Source organism: Sarcophilus harrisii, chromosome 2 (genome assembly GCF_902635505.1).
Source record: "Sarcophilus harrisii chromosome 2, mSarHar1.11, whole genome shotgun sequence".
Classification (NCBI taxonomy): Eukaryota; Metazoa; Chordata; class Mammalia; order Dasyuromorphia; family Dasyuridae; genus Sarcophilus; species Sarcophilus harrisii.
This window is the reverse complement of record NC_045427.1, coordinates 411,180,507-411,203,364: the sequence shown is the minus strand read 5'-3', so window position 1 is coordinate 411,203,364 and position 22,858 is coordinate 411,180,507.

The window sequence follows — 22,858 nt, the reverse complement described above, 5'->3', positions numbered from 1 at the left end:
CTCTAAAGAATTCATGATGAATATCATCCAAAGGGTAATGATGAGGCACAGGGTGGGTGTGAGCAGGCTGTAACACATTACAAACAAGGAATTAATTACAAATGAGAAATGGAGTAAATGATGTCATCAAAAGTAATCTACAATCAAAAAAGGAGATCAACTGGTCTCAAGATGAAAGTGAGGATAACCAATGGGGAGAGTCCATGGGTTCCACTGGCATCCTTGATATGTCCATGGAAATTAAGCAGGATATTGGATAAAAGGAACTCCTGAATTCATGGGAAAACTTGAACAAGAATCAAGCAGGGTAAAAAGGCAGGGAGGAGTAGAGATCTGCATCATTGGAGATATTTAATTCCCATTGAAGAGATAACAGATTGGAATATTTGAGTGCTTATTTCATAGAGTTGTTATGAGGCTTGGATGAAATAATGTATGTGAAGTATTTTGTAAATTTTATTGTGCTATATAAATGTCAGTTGTTATTATTATTATTTGTAATAGCGGTATTACAGCCTAGGGAATAGAATGTTGGTTTAGAATCAGGACAATCTGGTTTCAAATTCCATCTCTGACACTTAACTAAGCTATATAACCTTGGGCAAATTATTTAATATTTCTGGATCTCAAATAATTCCTTAGAACTTCTCTAGTCAGTCATATAGCTATAGACTAGTTGGAACATAAACTAGTGTATGTGGAGTAGAGGGGAGGATTCCTAAAAAAGTAAATCCCCTGTGGGGCAGGTAGATAGTGCAGTGGATAGAATACAGGTCCTGGAGTCGAGTGCCTGAGTTCAAATCCAGCTCCAGTCACTTGGCCCTTTTTAATTCCAAGTCCCTTTCCTGGACAAGTCACTTAACTCCAGTTGTCTCTCAAGAAAAAAAAAAAGGCACAAATGTTTCCCAATTTTTAAAAGTCCGTAATACAATATATGTAACACAAGATCTCACAACTATTAAATGATTACACTGAATCAAGCATCATGCCAGGTGCTATGGAAGAGGGAAAAAAGTTAATTAAGAAGTGGATCCTCTAGAAACTTACTTGCTAATAGATCAATTATAATTGATAAATATAATCAATTATAACCATTTAAGAAAAAAAGTTTGGTATTCAGTCTAATTTACTGGGAATAGTTCTGGGTTCAAGCCTTGATTCTAGAATTTATTCTCTGTGTGACCTTGAACATGAAATTTTACATTTCTGGATCTGTTTCTTCATATAAAAATAGAGTGCTTAGACATTATGATTCGTATGATACCTTTTAATCGTAGATCTCACATTGAAAAAAATAACCTTTGGAATATATTCAAATATTCCTATGCCATTGGTGTCATAATGCCTAATAACTCTACAATGATTTTTCTGAATTTCAGTTTACTTATCTGTATAATGAGGGGGTGGGCAGATTAGGAGACTTCTCAATTCCTCCCAAATCTAAATCTCATGGATTTATGAAGAAACCTTAAACATACCATAGTTGTTATTTCTGTTGTTTTCTGTAGAAATGGATCATGAGAAGTATTGTTCTTATATTTCTTGTTTGTCCCCTCCCTCAGATCTCTTATCTCATTTAGTCATCCATTAGTCTAATAATCCATCAGTTACATTTCCTGTTCCCCAAAATACACATGCTAGTCACCCACCTCCTCTCTGTACCATGCTTTCATTATTAGTCCTTTTGGTCAAATACTTGGAAAGGTGAGTGAGAAAATGTAAGTTATTGCAAACAACAAGGATATCTTTAAGATATATTCATTAGAATGCTTCAATGCACATAGCACAACACTCATTAGTAGCAGTAAATTAATCTGAAAGAAATTTATCAGGGGCAAATGCAAAGGAGGGGAAAAGGAGAAGCTTGTCTAGTATGTGGTCTGGAAGGGAGAAATCTATTCTAAGATACTTTGCAGAGCTTCCTGCAAGCCAGTGGGGGACCATGAGGCAAGTGAGAAAGGAAGGAGAGAGAATGGAAACTCTTTGAGAAGAGTGACTGTTTCATTGCTTACTAAATACTAATTGATTGATTACTTTTGGCCTTGTGAAGGTGTTGTCTTTTTTTAAAAAAAATAATGTTCAACTATTCCCAAAGGGTTTTTAAACAGTGCATACCTTTTGATCTAGCAGTGTCTCTACTGGGTCTGTATTCCAAAGAGATCATAAAAAAGGGGAAAGTACTAACATGTGCAAAAATGTTTTTGGCAGCCCTTTTTGTAGTGCAAGGAACTGGGAACTATGAGGATCATTTCCGATGACCTGGCTCTTTTCCAATAGATGTGATTCCAATATATCATATCTATTGGAAAAGAGTCATCTGCATCCAGAAAAAGGACTATGGGGACTGAAGAGGGATCACAACAGAGTATTTTCACCTTTTGTTGTTGTTTGCTTGCTTTTTTGTGTGTGTTCTCGTTTTCCCTCCTTTTTGATCTGATTTTTCTTGTGCTGCATAATAAATGTCAAGTATGTGTAGGAGAATTGCATATGTTTGACATATATTGGATTACTTGCTTTCTAGGGAAGGGGGTGGAGAAAAGGGAGGGAGAAAAATTTGGAATACAAGTTTTTGCAAGGGTGAATGTTGAAAACTATCTTTAGATGTATATCGCAAATAAACAGCTTTACTAAAAAAGAATATTTAAGTAAAATACAGAAAAATATCTGTACCCATCTCTAGGGAGGTGGTTGTTGTTGTTACTGTTGTTGTTGTTTATCCTTCAATCTTGAAGAGGAACATGATATTAGAGAGATGATGCAATTACATGCAAATTAATTGAGTTTAAGTGAGGTATTACTGTACAAGGTCATTTGCCTCACTTTTCCCTCCAGAGCCATCAAGGTCCAGTGGCAAGATATAGATCAAAACACCTGGAGATGTCTCTGTATGGAATAGGAGACCAATCTGATTTTTACTGGTTACCAATAAGTCCTAGACCAAGCTTCATTTTGTCATTGTATGGGCCCTGATTGACTGAAATTAAATAAAAATGATAATCATTCCTGCTTTGACTAGAAAACCTTAGGGTTTAATTATTTTTTTGTTTAGGTTTTTTTTTTTTCTGGACTAGGTGAAAGAAGAGATTCATTGCCTCAATTGCTGCTGCCTAGTCTTAATCATTGAATAAGTGACTCCTCAGTCAAACTGAGACCTGTTGAAGATCTTAGTTTTAAAAGGTCTAGGGAGATAGATGTTGGACAAGAAGAGGAAATATAAAAGTTCCCAGAATGCTTTATCTTCAGATGATTGTATATATATATATATATATATATTTAAGATCAGGGATCATTTCAATTTTTTATCTCTGTATATTATATAGTTCAGCATAAGATTGCACATAGGGCAAGTTTTCTCATATTTGTGGAACTGGATTGAATTAGAAAATGAAAAAAGATTATAGCAATTTATCACTAGGATAATATACTATGGCCAAGTGAGCTTTATGCCAGGAATGTAGAGCTCATTCAATATCAGGAAAATTATCAGCATAATTGACCATATCAGTAGCAAAACTAACAGAAATCGTGATTATTTTAATAGATTCAGAAAAAGCATTTGACAAAATATAACACCCATTCCTAATAAAAACACTAGAGAACATAGGAATTATTGGAGTTTTCCTTAAAATAATAAATAACATCTATTAAAAATAAAAGTAAAATTTTAGAAGATTCATTAAATGGTTGTGGGAGAAGCTAGTATGGTAAATAGAAAGAATACTTGCCTAAAGTCAGATAGTCCTGGGTTTTATTCTTGGTTTTGCTAGAATTCTGTTTTCTAGGGGACAGAGTGGAAGACTTGGAATTAGGAAGCTGAAGGTTCAAATCTCCATCTCTGACTTTTATAAACTGTGTGAATAGGGGCAAGTCACCTGAGTATCTGAATATCAACTTCCTTATCTGTGAAATGAGAATAATATTGATTGTAACTCTCTCACAGAGTTGTTGTGAGGCCCAAATGAACTAATAAATACAAAGTGCTTTTAATAACTTTAAATTATGGTATAAATGCTACCTATTATTTTTGACCTGGGCCAGTCCCTTTTATTTTCTGGACTTCAGTTTCCTCATTTGTGAAAATGGGATAATAATACCTACACTAAAAAAAGCCAGAATGTTTCTGTCAGCTAAGCATTTTTAGTCTTACTACATATATTTTACATACATAGCAATATTATATATGTGAAATATTCTTAATTGAACTTTTCTGGCAGCTTGGGCTAGCCAGGTAGTTTTAAATAGATTCAGCAGTTCTTGAAACTTGAGGGATTTAAAAAGAAATCCTGGGAGGCTAATCTTTATTTTGAAAAATAAACATTTAGGTCAAATGATAGAACTAAAAAAATTTGTCTTCTAGACAGTCAACATTTGAGGCTCTGAGGCTGCTTGGGAGGGCTCTGACTCTAGCCAAGTTTCCCTCCCAGATTTCCATCGAAAATTAAATCAAAAAAAGGGAGGATTAGAAGCATGTCTCTTAAAAAAACATGAGATACTACAGTAACTCTAGGTTCTAATGAGTTTAGAAATTCTAGGCAAGAGAAGCAGTTGCTTTGAAGAAGAAACTGTTTAACTAGTCAACTTCTTGTTATTTTAAATATATGATCTGAACAGCATCCATAGAGATGGCTTTCTCTGATACCATGTGTTATATTGACCTTAGGTTCTCCAGGAGCTTGTCTGACTCCCAGAGTTAGACCTCTAACTCCCTTCTGGATTTTCTATCTTGCTGACTATCTAGGTATCCTAAACTCACCATGCCCCCCAATAAACTTATTTTTTCCTTAAATCTGTTCCTTTTTCTTATTTCAGGCTTTTTGTTACCCAATCACCTGTGTTTGAAACTTTGGTGTTATTTTAACACTCTCCTCTCTTATACCACTCAGATCCACTGAGTTGCCAATAATAATAATAACCTACATTCTATATTGTTTTATTGTTTGGAGAATACTTTCCTTACTATGAAATTGGAATGTGGTATTATGGCCTCCATTGTACAGAAAAGAAACATTTTGACATTTCATTGATCACACATCTAGCAAATATTTGAGGTAAAATTTGACCCCGATTCCAAATCTAGAGAGCTAAAATAGCTATCACTCTAATTCAAGTACTCATTTTTTCCCCCCTTGACTGGAGCTTTCCCTGCTCCTTTTAAATCCTTCCTCTACACCGATACTAACGTGATATTTTTTAAAAACTTCTTTTTTTCTTTTCAGTTAGAAAGCATTTTTTTTTCCTATTTCCCATTCCTCAATGGAAAAACAAGAACAAAAATAAAACCCTTGTAGCAATTAACAAAGTTGTTATTTCTAAAGAATAGATATTACCAGCACAGACCTGATTTATTAAATTCCATTGTCTCCCTATGGCAAGCCCCCATTTTCCTCTTAAAGTCCTTCATTACCTGTTTGTAAGTCACATTTCCAGATTTTGCCCCCATCACTCAGAAATCTAGTCCTAATGGCCTTCCTACTGTTTTCCATACATGATATTCCATTCCACATTTCTATGCATTTTCACTAGCTGTTCCCCATTCTTGAGATAATCTTTAGCTTCACTCCAACCATCGACATGTTTCCTTCAAAACTCAGCTTAACTGTCATCTCCTATAAGGATTCTATATATTATATTTATCTCTATCTAGCACCTAGCCCAGAAGATAGTAAGGTGTTTAATTAATGTTTGTTGATTGGTGGATTTCTTTTCCTTCAAATCCACCATTCTTTTGATTTCTCTATTTTTTTTGAAGGCAACACCAGCCTTGTAGTCACCTAGGCTCAGGACATCAGAGTCATTCTTGAATTCTCACTCTGTATGTCCAATATGTTCATTTCTGTGCTCAGTATGAAAATTATTCCATAATATAGTCACACCGGTCTTCTTGTTGTTACTTATAGAAGATACTTCATCTCCCATTTTTATTTTTTTTATATCAGCAATAACCTATGACTACAAGATATTTTCTTTTCCTCTTAGAATCTATTATTTTCTTTAAAACTCTGCTCAAGAGCCCTGTTCTATGTGAAAAAAAAATCCTTCCTCAAGATGAGTAGGTGAATAGATAAAGTGTGGATGTAGAATCAAGAAGACTCCTCACACTCTTACTAGCTGTATGATGCTGAAAAAGTCACTTGCCTTCTCTATGCTTGTTTCTTTAAAATGGAGAGAATAGTAATATCTACCTCATAGTGTTGTTATAAAGATACCATGAGTTAGATATCTAAAATGTTTTTTCAAACCTTAAAGTATTACATAAATGCTAGATATTATTATTATTATTATTTCCTGATTATCCTAGCTGTTGGTACTCTCCCAATTTATCTTATAAAAATACCTTTCACTTATTTATGGCACCTTCATTTTTTTAATATATACATGTGTATATGCTGTCCCTTCTAAAAGAATGTAAACTCTGAATTTGGATTGAAGCATATTTTTTTTGTTTGCTTTTTCTTTCTCATAGTTTTCTCCATGTTGCACAACATGTCAAATATGAAAATATTTGAGCTTAAGGAGAAAGTTGGAAATGCTAAGTATTTTGACATTCAACTAGTTCTTCTACCTGCTTAGTATAAAAAACAAGACAAAATAAGGATAAAGCAGTGAACTCAAAGTCAGGAAGACCTTAAACAGCTAATATGTACATGAGGTTGGATTTGACTTAGGTCCTCTTGACTCCAGGTCAGTACTCTCTCTAGTGTGCCACCTAAATTTTATCTCATTCGATCTTCACAACAACTCTTGAGAGGTAAGAATTAATGACTATCCTAATTTTACACATGAGCATACCAAGACAAACAAAGGTTATATGATTTACCCAGTAAGTAAGTATATGAGGCAAAATTTGAACTCAGTACTTCTTGACTTCAAGTTCAATGTTTTATGTACTGCACCACTTTATAATCTTCATTTTATAGATGAGAAAACTAATATGAAAAAGTTTAAATGGCTTTCCAAGACTCACACAACTAGTAAGTGTCAAAGACTTAATGTTTTATCCATTATCACTTTTAATTTCCTATTCTATAAAGAAAAAATTTAGTGCCATATGACTTATACTGTCTCTTCCAGCATGGAATTTATTGTTCCTGTAATTTTATAATCTTGTGATATGGATAGCTATTCACTACTGGCACCTCAGCCCTATGGTACCTATGGACATGGAACCTTTATTGAAATAAGAGGGTATATGCCCTGGTGAATAGTATGCAGGTACAGACTAATTTCATCTTCTCGATTCCTGTATATTCTAAATAAATAACTGTTTTGCCTTCAACAAGCTAAGGAAGGTCTAATTGTGCTGCTTCTCTTGTGGTGTCTCTTAAGATGGTCTATTATGAGACAGATCAGTTAGTATTGTGAACTGAGACATGTTTGCATAGGACTCCAATGATGGGATGCTCATAGATGAACTTCAAAAACACAAAGACTCTTGTCTGGTGAATCGATTAAAGGATGAGAGTAGACTACTATCCCAAAAAGACATGAAGACCTCAAACTAAGGTTAAATTCCTTGAGTCAAGTACACAGGAGTATATTATGACAGTCCTAGTCAAATTAGGAATAATATGCTGCATTTTGTTCAACTAACTCATGAGAAAGAAGCTCAATGTTCAATGAATTTATTCTGGTTATGATAACACATTACTCATCTAGGGATCCTATTATTATGTTTTCCTTTGTTTTGGTTGTGTATAACTCTGCATGATACCATTTAGGATTTTCTTAGCAAAGATACTGGAATCATTTCCTATTTTCTTCTCCAGCTCATTTTATATATGAGGAAAATGAAGCAAAGCAGGGTTAAGTGACTTACCCAGAGTCCTACATCTAGAAAGTATCTGAAGCCAGATATGAATTTAGGTCTTCCTAACCCCAATTCTGATATGATTTCCACTGCACCACCAGCTGCCAATATTCTGGAAAGCAGAAAAGTTGTTTTATTAAAATGAGGATTGCCCCAAGAACAAGAACTCTAACAGGTACTGTGGTTAAGATATCCCTGTCTTTTATTTCTTCCTCCACCTCTCCTCACATATCACATGATATTTGCAATCTCAATGATCGATCAGAATGCAATATTGGAGTTTTAAAAGGTATCCTTTAGAAAGAAAAAGAAGGTAACATTGGGTTTCTAGTGTAAGGTGATGATGTCATCATCATCATCATCATCATGCTCCATGCCCTTTATGAGGCAGCAAAGAGTAGTCTATGGATAAAAGACTTTAGAGCTAGGATGTCTGAGTTCAAATACTTCTTATATGTGCTAGATAGGTAACCCTGAGCAAATCCCTTAAATTTTAGTGCCTCGGACAACTCTCTTAAGACTCTAAGTTGCAAAGGTGGTATTGAACCGTATCTGTTGTTGACATCTCTATTTTTAGAAAGAGGGATTACTACAAAAATTATTACTACTAGCAAAATTAATTATTAGCCTGTTATATGGACCTGATAGAGACTAAGACTAATGAACACATGATGACTATAAGACCTGAGTCAGCTATAGTCTGGTAATGTCATATCTTTCATCCTTTATCAATACTGTATTATCAAATGCAAATGATATATGAGAATTGAACAGACCTCATCTCAACATCACTAGTAAATTAGATGTATATTTCATATATATATATATGTGTGTGTGTGTGTGTGTATCTTTCTACACACACACACACACATATATGTATATATATCTCCAAAGCACCTACCTTCACTGCTAGACAGATATTCAGCAGTTCCTGCTTTAGTGTAGTGGAATAAGCACTGTTTCTAGGATCAGAGAACCTAAATTCAAAACATGCTTTAGATAAATCATGGACCCTATCTGCTCCCTACTGCTCTATTATCGCTTTCCATATCTTCAAAATGAGGAGGAGGGGGTTGAATTATTAGGTTTCTTATATTTCTTTTAGCTCTGTCTCTGATACTATAATCTCTACAATGAGTCAACAGGAAAAAAAAATGAAATTATTTCTGTCTCAGAGACAGCCCTATTTGAATGTGATAGAGCTTCTCAGATATGTACAACTTCCCACCAAAAATTGTTTAATGATGAGATGAAAGGGAAAGTAAATCATCCCAAAGGATTGAGCTTGGAGCAGTATATTAAAAACAAAAACTAAACAAAAAAAACACCAAGGATGAAACCTAGAAGGCAAGTCACTGTCATACTGATTCATGAGCTACAACTGACAGCCCATAGCATGGTGGAATAGTCTAGCAAATGCAAAGTATATGGGTGGAAAATCAGAGCTAAGAATATAGGAGTAAAAGGCTTTGAAAGGATTTTGTTAGGATGCAATTGCCATCTAATCACTTATTAATCTTATGTTAATGATTATTTATAGTGCCAGCATGGTGAAAAAGTATAACATTTAGGCCAACTGACTGATATAAAGTACAATAATATAACAAAATCACAAAATTTGAGAGTTGGAAGGAACGTTAATGACCATCTGGTCCAAGTCTTTACCCCAAAGAAATTCCCACCAGAATGTATTTAATAAATGGTTATCTGAGTTTTGCTCCAAGATGTATAAGGAGAGTCACTCCACCACCTCTTGAGGCATCTTCATTCTACTTTCAGACAGTTCTATTTTATTATTAGGAAATTTCCTAATTTCCTCACATAAAACCTAAATTTACCCCCTTTCAACTTCTACCCATTGTTCTCTAGGGTCAAACAGAAGGAGTCTAAACCAATCTCTCTTCCATATGATAGCCCTTCAAATTCTCAAAGATAGTTATCATTTATTCCCTTGGTTTTTTCTTCTCCAAACTAAGTACACTTATTTTTTTCAACTTACTTTTATTGAACTTGTTTTCTTCAACTGATCCTAGAAGATCATGGAGTCAAGGCCTTTCAATAACTTGGAGGGTAACCAAACTACTGAACTAATTTTTAGTCATACATTTCATTGATAAAATTGTTATGCCACTTTTCCTGCATAATTCTTTGTGGATACTTCATTGAAGCCTACTATATAAGTCTACTATAGGTTTCTCCTTTGCTCTTTGCAATTTTCCATTTTTTAGAAAATGTTATTCTATATTTCAAAGGCATTTGAGTTAGAAAATGTAAAGGGAAATATTTTTAGCTATTAGGAATTAGAGATTCATAAACTCTTCACAATTTTTCAATTTCTCTACCTGTGCTACTTTGACTCCTGGTCTAGACATCCTTTATCTTGTAGCAGTTCCATGCCATGATGACAGAATGTCTTGTTGACTATCCAGAACTTATTTTCCCCTTCCTTATGATGATAGAAAAGAGACTGGAAATATGCCTGAAAATATGAGATTCCTAGGTAGAGGCCAGAATGGTTCTTATACAATACAATTAACTTTTTGGGAGGAGTGTTTTGTCAGCAAGGTGTATAAGACCACTAGTTTGGGAAATTTTCCTGTAATATTCACTCTATGAATAAGGAATAAAGGCTTGCACAAAGGATGATGCCTCAAACATGAGTTAGATGGCTCTTTCCCTTTACCAAGATAATCTGTATCAAATTATTATCCTTCAAACCCTTTTTAGCTTTCCTTTTTCAATAGTGTTGTCCAATTCCAACTCCATTAAGAATGAAGGGAACACAGAATTTAGACTGCACCAAGAAGAGAAGTGCAGGTGATGGCAAAGAACAAATGCAATATTGCTTGAGGACCTGGATTAGGTCATCCAGTAAAAGATGGTTCTATTACATGTCACTTTACATTGATGGTGGATGAGAGTTCCATCACTTTCTCAACAATGAAGTCAACATCTGGACTAGTATGGGATTTTTATCAACAGTGGCTATATCTAATTGCTAGTTTGTCACACATGGTTGTATCTCCTTTCATGGGATGGAAGTTGACAAACTTCTCAGTGGGTTTTTTGTCAAGCCAATTCTTGATCCTTTCCTCATCATATTTTCTAATTTTGTTACCTGAAACTGGAGGCCTGTTGGCAATTAACTCAATCATCTGTTCAAATTTCATAGGGAAATCATTAATATGGGACAATTCAGAGTGTACTAAAAATGAGTCATCTCCTGGTATGCTAAATATTTCAAGCACCTGCATGTATTCTTCAAATGGTTTGGTCCAGATTTGAGACAGGCAGCACTGGTGGCAGTGGAAAGAATTCACTAACAAAGGTACAATGCAAACAATAAGCAAAGGTTGGATTCCATTACTTCTGGACATAGTGGAGTGGGTGTAACATACTGGGTAGAATGGGGAAATTTGAAGTTGGACAACTATTGAAAAAGGAAAACTATTTTGATTTGGAAACAGTGAGTGATGACATGTTGACTGATGTGATAGGTTTGAAGGATACAATTTTGATACATATTATCCTGGTAAAGGGGAAAAGCTAACTAACTCATGTGGAGGAAAATAGGATGAAGGAAAGAACATAGACTCATAATGTGAAGCGACATGAGGATTATTTTTCATAGCTAAAAATCAATATGTGTATCTTTGCTGAATGGGTTAAATGCCCAAGCAAAGGCAAAGGAATTTTGGAGAAAGACAGGAAACTCAGGTCTATATCACTGGAAAGAATGTTTACATACAAGGTTAGATTAGACAAAAAACATAATATCATCCACCTAGTTGCTATAGGAATTATAAACTCTACTACCCCCATATTAAGCATGCTAAAATAGTATCATTTGAGTTTCATTTTTTACTACCACTTGTGTTTTCTAGGGAATATGGAGGGGTGATATCAAACTATGGCCACTATACTGTCAAGCTATCTACTTTGTTTCTAGTTTTTTTTTTTTTTTTATACCACAAAAACTATGGTTATACATGTTTTGATTAAATATCCACTTTTTAGTGCTTACATGAGCAGAATCTTTCATGTCATGTAGAAGGTATTTTTATCTATTTTAATAGTATTTTATTTTTGTCTTAATTACATGTCAAAACAATTTTTAGCCAATCTTTCTTTTAAGCTATCCTATGGTTGGTGTTAATGTCAAACATATAATATACATATATACATGTATAGAAAACAAATAATTTGTTCATGTTTAAACAGTTTGTCCATCTTAAATTGCTTAAAATTGATCCTTCATGTTGACTCATATGTTAAATTTTCTGTTAAATTTGGGTTTGGTTACTAGAAAATCCTGAAAATCTTCAAGTTTGTCGAATGTCCATTTTTTTTCTCATTCAAAATTATAGATAATTTTGCTGGATATGACATTTTTGGCTGCAGGTCTAACTCTTTTTATTATCACTAGATATGATTCCAGGACACGCAGTCTTTTATTGTAGCTGCCTATATGTCTTGTACAATTCTAATTTTAGCTCCAGCTTATTTGAATTGGTTTTTTTCTTGTTTCTTGCTTTGAAATGGAATTTTGAAATTTGACAATAATATTCCTGTGTGTTTTCCACAAAGGATCCCTTTGAGGTGGTGATTGGTGGATTTTTTCTATGTTTACTTTCCCCTTATGTTCTATCACTTCAGAACATTTTTCTTGGATTATTTCCTGCATTATTGTGTCAAGCTTCTCGTTTTGGTCAGAACTTTCTGGCAGTCCAATTTTTCTTTATTTTCTTTTCTTGATCTGTTCTCCAGATCTATAATTTTTCTTATATTTTACATTCTGTTCTATTTTCTCATTTTTATAATCTGTTTTGTTATTTCTTCATCTCTCATGGTTTCACTGGCTTTCCCTTGTCCAATTCTAATTTTCGAAAAATTATTTTCATCGTTGAGACTCTGTGTTTCCTATTCTGGTTGGTTAACCTCTTTTTTCATAATTTTCTTGGATGATTTTTATTTTTCTTTTTAGTTTTTCCTCAATTTCTTTCATTTGATTTTTAAAAATCTTTTTTGAGTTCTTCTATGAATTCTCTTTGGGTAGGGTTCCATTTCATATTACTCTCTGGGGTAGAAGCCTTTATTTTTTTTTTTTTAAGTAAAGTGTTCTCTGAAGATGAACCCAATCTTCCCTGTTCTCATGATTTATTTCAATGGGAAGGTGCTTTCTTCTTTGCAAATTCATTTTTTTTTTTTTTTTTTTTAAGAAGAGGTATTAGTGTAAGCATCTCTAATCATAGGGTGGGGGGATGATGCCTCAGGCTTCCCTTCAGCTCTTCATTTTAACTAGAAACCCTAAACAAGATCTCCACTCTCCTGCAGGTGCCCATAGCCAGCAGCGTCCCTGCCCACTGCTTCTGCAATCACTGGGTGATGGTTCCTTTTCACCCAGATCTGTGTCTCAGCAGCACAGCTGGGCCTATCGTTCCCAATAAACTGAGGTCCTTTCTAGCCTTTCAGACTTAGACTCCAACTCAACAGTCAGGATGGTGAAAGTCTTGGTTCCTGCTGTGGCTCTAGCCACACTTAGCTAGCCCTAAAGATCCCTACTTGATGTTTTTGCCATACTACCCAAAGGTGTTTGCATTTCAGACAGGTTTATCCCCAATCCTGGGTCTTTCTTCACATCTCCTTGGGTTGTATCAGAAGGACCCCAGTTCTTCCCCAAGTCTTCTTGATTTTTCATGTGTCTATATTTGCCCTGAGGCTCAAATTTGTTATTTGTGAGGAAAATCAGGAGAACTTGAAATTTACCAACCTACTCTATCTTCCCAGAATCCTCCCCCCAAGTCACATCTATTCATTTTGAATTACTTGCTTTTACTTTCATCTTCTATGTATGTCTTTTAAAATCTAAATTGTTTGATGAATTTCTTGTCCCTTTTTTCTATTTAAAAATATTTTTATTTTCATTTCCAAATTCACTCCATCCTTCCATTCTCTCCCCCATCCATTAGAAAACAAGAAATATAATGCCCATTATGCATAAGAAGTCATGTAAAACACATTTCCACATTAAGGATGTTCTGAAAAAAAAAAAAAAGCAAGAAAAATAAAGTAAAAAAAAATGCTTTAGTCTGCACTTGAAACAGATAATATTTTTTAAAAGAATTGTAAATAGTTTGATTGCTATACTTTTCTATAATCAATCAATTATATAATATTTATTATGTCTTAGGTTTTATGAGTTACACTGGAATTCAAATGCACTTTTGAAATTTACAAGTTCAAACACAAATGTAAGGCAGCTCTTGCCCTCAAAGAACTTACATTTTACTGAAATTTTGTCATGTTTGTTTCATTTTTTAAAAAAACTATTTTTTTTTCAGTTAAGAAGCATTTATTTTCTCTTTCTTCTATCTTTTCCCACTACTGGGAGAGAGAGTGTGGGTGGGTGGGGGAATAGGAAAAAAAAAACTCACATAACAAAAGTGCCTAGTCACGGAAAATACATTTCCACATTAATCTTATCCAAAAATGTGTGTATTGAATCCATTGCATATTGAATCCATTACCTCTCTTACAAAATGTGGGTCCTTTCATTCATTTGGAATTATCTTGGATCATTATATATAGTTGAGAAGAGCTAAGTGAATCCTAGTTGATGATCACATAATGTTATTGTTACTGTATACAATGTTCTCCTGATTCTACTCACTTCACTTAGCATCAATTCAAGTAAATCTTTCCAGGCTTTTCTGAAATCTTCCTACTTATCATTTCTTATAGAACAATGTTATTCCATTATATTCATAGTTGGTCCTTTGTATATTTCAGAGTTTTTAAGCACTTCAAAATTGTTCATTTTTATAATATAGGTATGCTTCCATTTTTCTTCCTTATTATAATGGTTTCTCTTTATGTCTTCAGAATTTTATTCATTAGAGTTGCTCATACCACTTGAGCATCCTTTACCTATAGAATTTTAGGCTATTGGATCCTACCAAAGAATTCCATTTGCTTATTTCAAATCTGGGGTACAAATTAGACCATAACTTCTCTGTAAGTTAAGTTGGTTTTACCCAAAGTAAACATACATTTAATGGGGAATGAATTGGGAAGAGAACAAAATGGAGCCCCTTGACCAGGATAAAGGGGGAATAAATAGGCTTGTTGTTTAATCATTTGACTTCATAAGCTCATTTGGAGTTGTTGTTTTATGGTTTTTTTGTTGTTGTTGTTGTTGTTGTTTGTTTGTTTTTTGGCAAAAGTCTTGGACTGGTTTGCCATTTTCTAAATGGGCTTATTTGATAAATGAAGAAACTGAGAAAAACAGGATTAAATGACTTACCCTGGGTCACATAATTAGAAATTTTATGAGCCCAGATTGGAACTCATGAAGATTAGTTCTCCTGACTTCAGACTTTGTATGCTATCTATCTAGCTGCACATAAAACCAAGTAAGCTTTTGGTAAAGAAGAAAAGGATCCTGACTCCTACTAATTCTACCAATCCCAAATTTTCTGAAATAACTTCTTTCTCCTCACTAAACTCAGTAAGCAATTCAGTAGGAATAGCATTTGTCTGTTTTTCAGTATTTGAGGAGTTTTTACCATGGGGAAGGATTTCAAAATAACATATGACTTGGTGTTTAGATGATAAAGGCAAATTGTTATTAATTAGAGAAATTTAAATTACCTTTGAGGTAATACCTTATAACTCTCAGATGGCTTAAAATAACAGAAAAGGAAAATGATAAATATTGGAGAAGATGTGAGAAAATTGGAACATCAATATATTATTTGGGGAGTTATGAATTGATCCAACCATTCTGGAGAGCAATTTGGAATTATGACCAAATGGCAAACAAATTGTACATACCCTTTGATCCAGCAATACAGATATTAGGTCTATGTCTCAAAGAGATCATCAAAAAAGGGGAAGCACATACATGTACAAAAATGTTTATAGCATCTCTTTTTGTGGTGACAAAATATTGTAAAATTGAAAACATGACTAAACAAACTGTGGTATATGAATATAATGGAATAATATTGTTCTATAAGAAATGATGAATAGGAAGATTTCAGAAAATCCTGGAAAGATTTACTTGGATTGATGCTAAGTGAAGTGAGTAGAATCAGGAGAACATTGTATACAGTAACAACAACATTGTGTGATGATCAACCATGATTCACTTAGCTCTTCACTATATATAATGATCCAAGACAATTCCAAAAGACTCATACATGAAAACGCTATCACATCCAGAGAAAGAACTTTGGAGTTTGAATGCAGATCAAAACATACTATTTTCACTTTTTTTTTGTTTTTCATGGTTTTTCCTTTTTTTCTTTTCTTTTATAACATGACTAATATGGAAATATGTTTAACATGATAGCACATGTGAAACCTATATCAGATTATTTGCTGATATGGGGAGAGAGAATGGAAGGGAGGGAGAAAAATTTGGCATTCATAATCTCATAATAATAAATTTTGAAAACTATCTTTACATGTAAGTAGGAAAAAATAAAATACTATTTACTAAAACAAGATGAATTGATTTTTGTTTCCTTTTAATAAAGTGGAAATGGGCTGAAATATAAGGGGAGAGAAAACACAGTAACATCTAAACTGTCTTATGTGTCCTGCATCTTCTCTATTGAGTAGCAGCTCTGTAAAGGATTTATGTTATTCATTAATATTGGTAGCAGTAATAGAAGGAAAAATAATAATAACGTAATGACATTTCCAATGCATTGGGATTGTAATAACAAAGAGAAAAAATGCTTTCCACTTTTTGGGTTATAATAGCATAAAGTCATCTTTTTTTTTTTTTAATAGCCTTTTATTTATAGGATATATACATGGGTAACTTTACAGCATTAACAATTGCCAAACCTCTTGTTCCAAATTTTTCACCTCTTACCCCCCCACACCCCCTCCCCTAGATGGCAGGATGACCAGTAGATGTTAAATATATTAAAATATAAATTAGATACACAATAAGTATACCTGACCAAAACGTTATTTTGCTGTAGAAAAAAAATCAGACTCTGAAATATTGTACAATTAGCTTGTGAAGGAAATAAAAAATGCAGGTGTGCATAAATATAGGGATTGGGAATTCAATGTAATGGTTTTTAGTCATCTCCCAGAGTTCTTTTTCTCGGCATAGCTAGTTCAGTTCATTACTGCTCCATTAGAAATGATTTGGTTGATCTCGTTGCTGAGGATGGCCTGATCCATCAGAACTGGTCATCATATAGTATTGTTGTTGAAGTATATAATGATCTCCTGGTCCTGCTCATTTCACTCAGCATCAGTTCATGTAAGTCTCTCCAGGCCTTTCTGAAATTATCCTGTTGGTCATTTCTTACAGAACAGTAATATTCCATAATTTTCATATACCACAATTTATTCAACCATTCTCCAACTGATGGACATCCATTCAGTTTCCAGTTTTTAGCCACTACAAAAAGGGCTGCCACAAACATTCGTGCACATACAGGTCCCTTTCCCTTCTTTATAATCTCTTTGGGATATAATCCCAGTAGTAACACTGCTGGATCAAAGGGTATGCACAGTTTGATAACTTTTTGAGCATAGTTCCAAACTACTCTCCAAAATGGTTGGATTCGTTCACAACTCCACCAACAATGCATCAATGTCCCAGTTTTCCCGCATCCCCTCCAACAATCATCATTATTTTTTCCTGTCATCTTAGCCAATCTGACAGGTGTGTAGTGGTATCTTAGAGTTGTCTTAATTTGCATTTCTCTGATTAATAATGACTTGGAGCATCTTTTCATATGACTAGAAATAGTTTCAATTTCTTCATCTGAGAATTGTCTGTTCATATCCTTTGACCATTTTTCAACTGGAGAATGGCTTGATTTTTTATAAATTAGAGTTAATTCTCTATATATTTTGGAAATGAGGCCTTTATCAGAACCTTGGACTGTAAAAATATATAAAGTCATCTTTTATGTAATGAATATAAATCTGACATCTAATTAGTAAAACATGAATTTCTAGGGCATTTTGGCATTCCCAAGGGAAAAAGGAAATTTTAAAAAAGTTATGTGTGAGGGTTACTCTTTAAAGTTTTTAAATATATTATAGAATTATAGGATTTGAGTGCTGGGTCTTAGAATACATAATACAGAATTCCAGATCCTAAAGTATGGAATATGAAAGTTAGAAGAGACTTAGAACATAGAACATGCAATGTCAGAGGTCCTTTAAAAATCATCTGGTTCAATGACTTATTTTTTTGGAAATGTATCCTGGAACTTAGAAATGAGAAAATGACTTGTCTTTTATCATTAAGTCACCTTGTATGAAACTTAGAGGCAATGGCAATTTCCTTAGCATAGCAGTTTGGAAAACAAATTTACATAAAGCTAAGGAAGTTCAATGGTGACAGTTTACCTTAAAAAGACTTCTCCAAAGGATTGGATGTTAAACCTATTTGGATTTGTTACAGTGGTTTGTAGTTAGCTGACTTTCTGAATAGTGAGATTGATTGAAACTGACTGGATAACCCCAGAGTTAGCTTGATTTCTGCCCATCTCTTTTTCTTGGCAATTGAAAAGCCTGTAATTCTGGCTGACACAAATTATGAGCAGATGATTGCTACAATGTGAAGAATTTAGTAATGGAGGGGTCTACCTGGGTATGAGCCAGGCGGTTTAGTATTTTATAGTTTCAGAATAGTATATACTGAAGGAACAAACCTTAGGCCACTTACCATCTAATTATGATTTGCTCAATTCTTTCAGCAGAATTAATATGACCCTAAATAAACAAAACAAAACAAAAAAAGCCTTCTTTATCAGGATACTTTTGCTCTTCCATAGCAGACCTTGGTTCCAATTCCATCTCTATCACTACCTTTGAGCTAGTCATTGGATTAGAACTCTAGGAAAGACATTAGAGAGTATCTTTCACATAGGACCATTTTCCAAATGAGGAATTTGGAGAAATTAAGTGACTGCTTAAATTCATATAGGTAATAAACAGCAGAGCTAGGATTCAAATCCAAATACTCTGGGGTCATATCCAGAGCTGCTGCTACACTTTGCTGATTCTGTTCTGGATTTAGTTTCCTCATCTTTAAAATATGGGAAAATGATGAAGGACCCTAGATCATTTAGTCCAACTTCATTATTAATATATGAGAAAACTGAGCTCCAGAAAGGGAAAGGAAATTGTCCAATATTTCATAACTAGTGAGGAACAGAATTGGGATTCGAATCCAGTTCTTCAAAAACAAAAACAAGAATTCAGTTCTCCTTATAACCAAGCAAGTATTTTACTGGACTTGACAAATTTTTAGGTTCATTATGGCTTGAAGATTCCAAACACCTCTCTCTCTCTCTGTCTCTCTCTCTCACCTGTCTACTTCTCTTCCTTGCTCCAATAGCAGTTGTAGTCCTTTAGGCCCTTAATTCACACATAGTCTCCAATTAGTCTCCCTGACACTAGCTCTTCTTTCTTGAATCCATTGTTTCACCGTAGTTGCTATAGTAATCTTCCTAAAGTACAGATCTTTATTATCAATAATCTACAATGGTTCCCTAATCAGATAAAATGAAAATCTCCTTAACCTGACCTTTAAATACTTATATAATCTGGTTACGGCCTATCTTTTTAGTCTAATTTCATTTTAATCCTCTTCACATCTCTACCTATGTTCTAGTCAGCTTAGTCTATGTGCTCAGCATTCCATTTCTCACCTGTGAACATTTGTACAATCTATTTCTCTTGCCAGGAATGCACACCCCCCTTACTTCTACCTTTCAAAATGCTTAAATCCCCTGAAGGCTAAACTCAAGGGTCACCTTCTTACTGCTCTTCTTACTTTCTGATTCAGACACTATCTTCCATCTCTGCATTTTCACTAGCTATTCCTCAAGCCAGAAATGTTCTCCTTGTTTCTGGCTCCTAGAGTCCTTGAATTCTCAGCTAAAATCCTGCCTTTTTCAAGAATGCTTTTCCATTCTCCTTAATGCTACTTGTTTCTCTCTGAGGTTACCCCTAAAGTGTCCTGTATATCAATTATTATTTGTTTGTGATGGCTTACAAGCTGCTCCCCTGCCCCCTTTAGATTCTGAGATCCTTAAGAGCAAGGACCATTGTTTTTGTCTTTTAGCAAAATCCCTAACACTCAGTACTATATGCCTGGTACTTAATAAATGATTGTTGACTTGACTTCTTGACTTTCAGCAGGAAGTCTTTGTTCTTTCTTCCCATTTCTTAATGCTCTTTCCCTTCTTGATTTTCCTTGTATTTGTTGATCTGTTTAAGTATGACCCTCTTCCACTAATATGTAATCTCTTTTAGCATAGACTACTTTGTTATGATTATATTCCCAGTACCAGCATAAGGTCCTGCAAATGAGATTCCCTTAGTAAATATTGTTGAATTGATTGCACCCAAACTAGTGGAAGAATAGTTTAATAGTTTAAAATCTCAGTCTTTTTGAAGCAATAGACATAGCTGGGACACATCAAATTTGAGATAGGCTCAGGGCAAGTTACTTAACCTTTTTTTAAAATCTGCAATTGAACTTATTCACCTGAAGAAATGGGAGACAAAATGACATAGTGAAAACAATGTTGGGCTTGGAATCTGAGTGCTTGCACTCCAATCCAAACTCTTCTATTTCTAGCCTTTGAAAGTCATTTTACATTCCTGGGCCTCAATTTTCTCTTGTATAAAATGAAACAGTTAAACTAGTAATTTTTTAAAAGGATAAAAAATTAACCCATCTGGAGAGTTGGGGAAATTTCACAGTGAATTTCATTAAGTGTGATCTTTTTAATTTTACCACAACTGAACAACTATTATTTGCTCTAAAAATATACACTAATTTACCTCTTGAAGAAAAGGTAAAGAGATTTAAGGAATGTCTTTCTAAACCCCAAGTTGGAGACAGCAAGGGGGACATTTATGAGGACAGTGATGGGGATACTTCAGATAGTTATTAGTTATGAAATACTAATCAAGTTGCTTAACTCTCTTGAGTTTCAAATTCCTTATTTGTAAAATAATTGGATTTGATGACCTTCAAAGTCCTTTCCAACTTTATATCTATGATCCTTTGAAAAAGAATTGGATATTCAATGGGGAGAAAAGAAAGGAATTAAAGGTGGAGGAACTATGAGTCTTGGAGTGTGGAAGAGTATAGTAGAGTAAAAGAGAGAAGGAAAAGAAAGAAAAAGGATGACTATATTCTGAGAGTTAACAAGTAAATGTGAAGCCCTTTTTGAAGAAGAGACAAATGAATGCTCTGAGGAAATGTTATCACTATCATCATTATTATAATTACCATGGAAAGAGTGCTGTAAGATTTACATAAAAATTTACATATATTATTTAATTCTTATAACAATCCTGTGAATATATTGAATTGCTTGCCATTTTAGGAAGGGGAGTAAGAGAGAGACAAATTTGGAATTCAAAATTTTATAAAATATAAATGTTAGAATTGTTTTCACATATATTTGGAAAATGTTATTAAATCAACAATTACCTTGTGAGATCAATTCCATTATTATTTCCATTTTAAAGATGGAGGAACTGAACCTGAGAGACTGTGAGTTACTTAGGGTCAGACACAACATGTCTGATGGAGAATTCAAATGCAGTCTTCCCAATTCAAAATTCAGAGCTATATCTACTCTATTGTCTTCAGCCTCTTGTTCTCCATAGAATCATGAGATTGAGCCACAAAAGCCAGGGACTCAGAGATAATGGAGGAGTAGTAAGATGATTCAGAAAGTAGAGGTGATTCCTTGGTCTAAAATCCTGAGGAACTATTTTATTTTCTTCTTAGGGCATATATCTACATTATGACAGAGAACTTTGGAAGAATTACCAGAATAGATGTTTTGTACCCACTTGTGGTGATTCATTTGGATAAAAATGATACAACTGGAAAAAAAAACCTTAAAATGTATTGCAAAGGATTATAAATTCTTGAACAAGGTGTTCAAGAGCCTAGAGTTATGGCTTATGTTTCCCTCACCCCTGTTATTTAAAAAAAAAAAAAAAAAGGATGGAGAAGAGGAAAACTGATTTGGAAAGTGACCAGTTGAATGAGATGGTGGTATCTGAGAATGAGATTTAGACTTTTGAACCATAACTTAAAATGCATAGTTGAAAGTTTCCTAAGCAGGAATGGAACACATCAAAGACTGGTTAAGAATGTATATGTTAGTGGCATTGTATATTTAAACAAAAGAATTTTAAAATAAAATGGACAGGAGAGTGAGAGCAGTAGTGTCAAAGTCAAGTTGATTTTAAAAACCACAAATTAAAATTTCCTGTTATATTATGTTTTTCATTTATTTTGTTAAATATTTTCCACTTACATTTTAATCTTTTGGGCTACATCAAATGACCTGTAGCTGGAGTTTAATATTACTGGTGTACAAAGTAGTTAAAAAGAAATGTAACTCCAATCCCAAAGTCTATTGACATGGGTTTCTTTCTTGATTGGTAGAGATCAATGCCTTGAACCTTCAGAGCAGAGTTGATGAAAGTAAAACAGAAGACTTTCCTCTCTGAGTATTATCAAGCTTTGCAGTCACTTTAGATTCTTCTGGCTTCAGACTTTGAGAGAGAATATGCAAGATGCCAAAATAAGGAAAAGACTATGGAAAGAAGCCAACAGGAGTGGAGCTGGCAGTTTCCATGATCCCTCTGCATAGCTTATATAATAGAGACTTCAGGGAACTTTCCTTTGTGTGAGATTTATAACACTTTCTTTCTGGGTTGAGCTGAGTTACCTCACTCCCAATGGGAGAGTGATATATATTATCTTATGTATACTTTGTATGAGCTCTGTTTGCTATTGAATTGGATAAATGAGCCCTTCTGCTACCTATAAGTTGCAGAACTATTATTTGATGACAAAGAGAACAAATATTGGACATAAAACTTGGGATTCTGTTTCCCCCATTAATGAAACCATGGTTAGAAGTAAGTTTGAATCTGAAAACCACATTTCCTAGACTAATGATATTTAAAGAAGTAGATAGATATAATTCTAGCCCAGCAACACCTCTCTCTGAGGAGAACAAAATG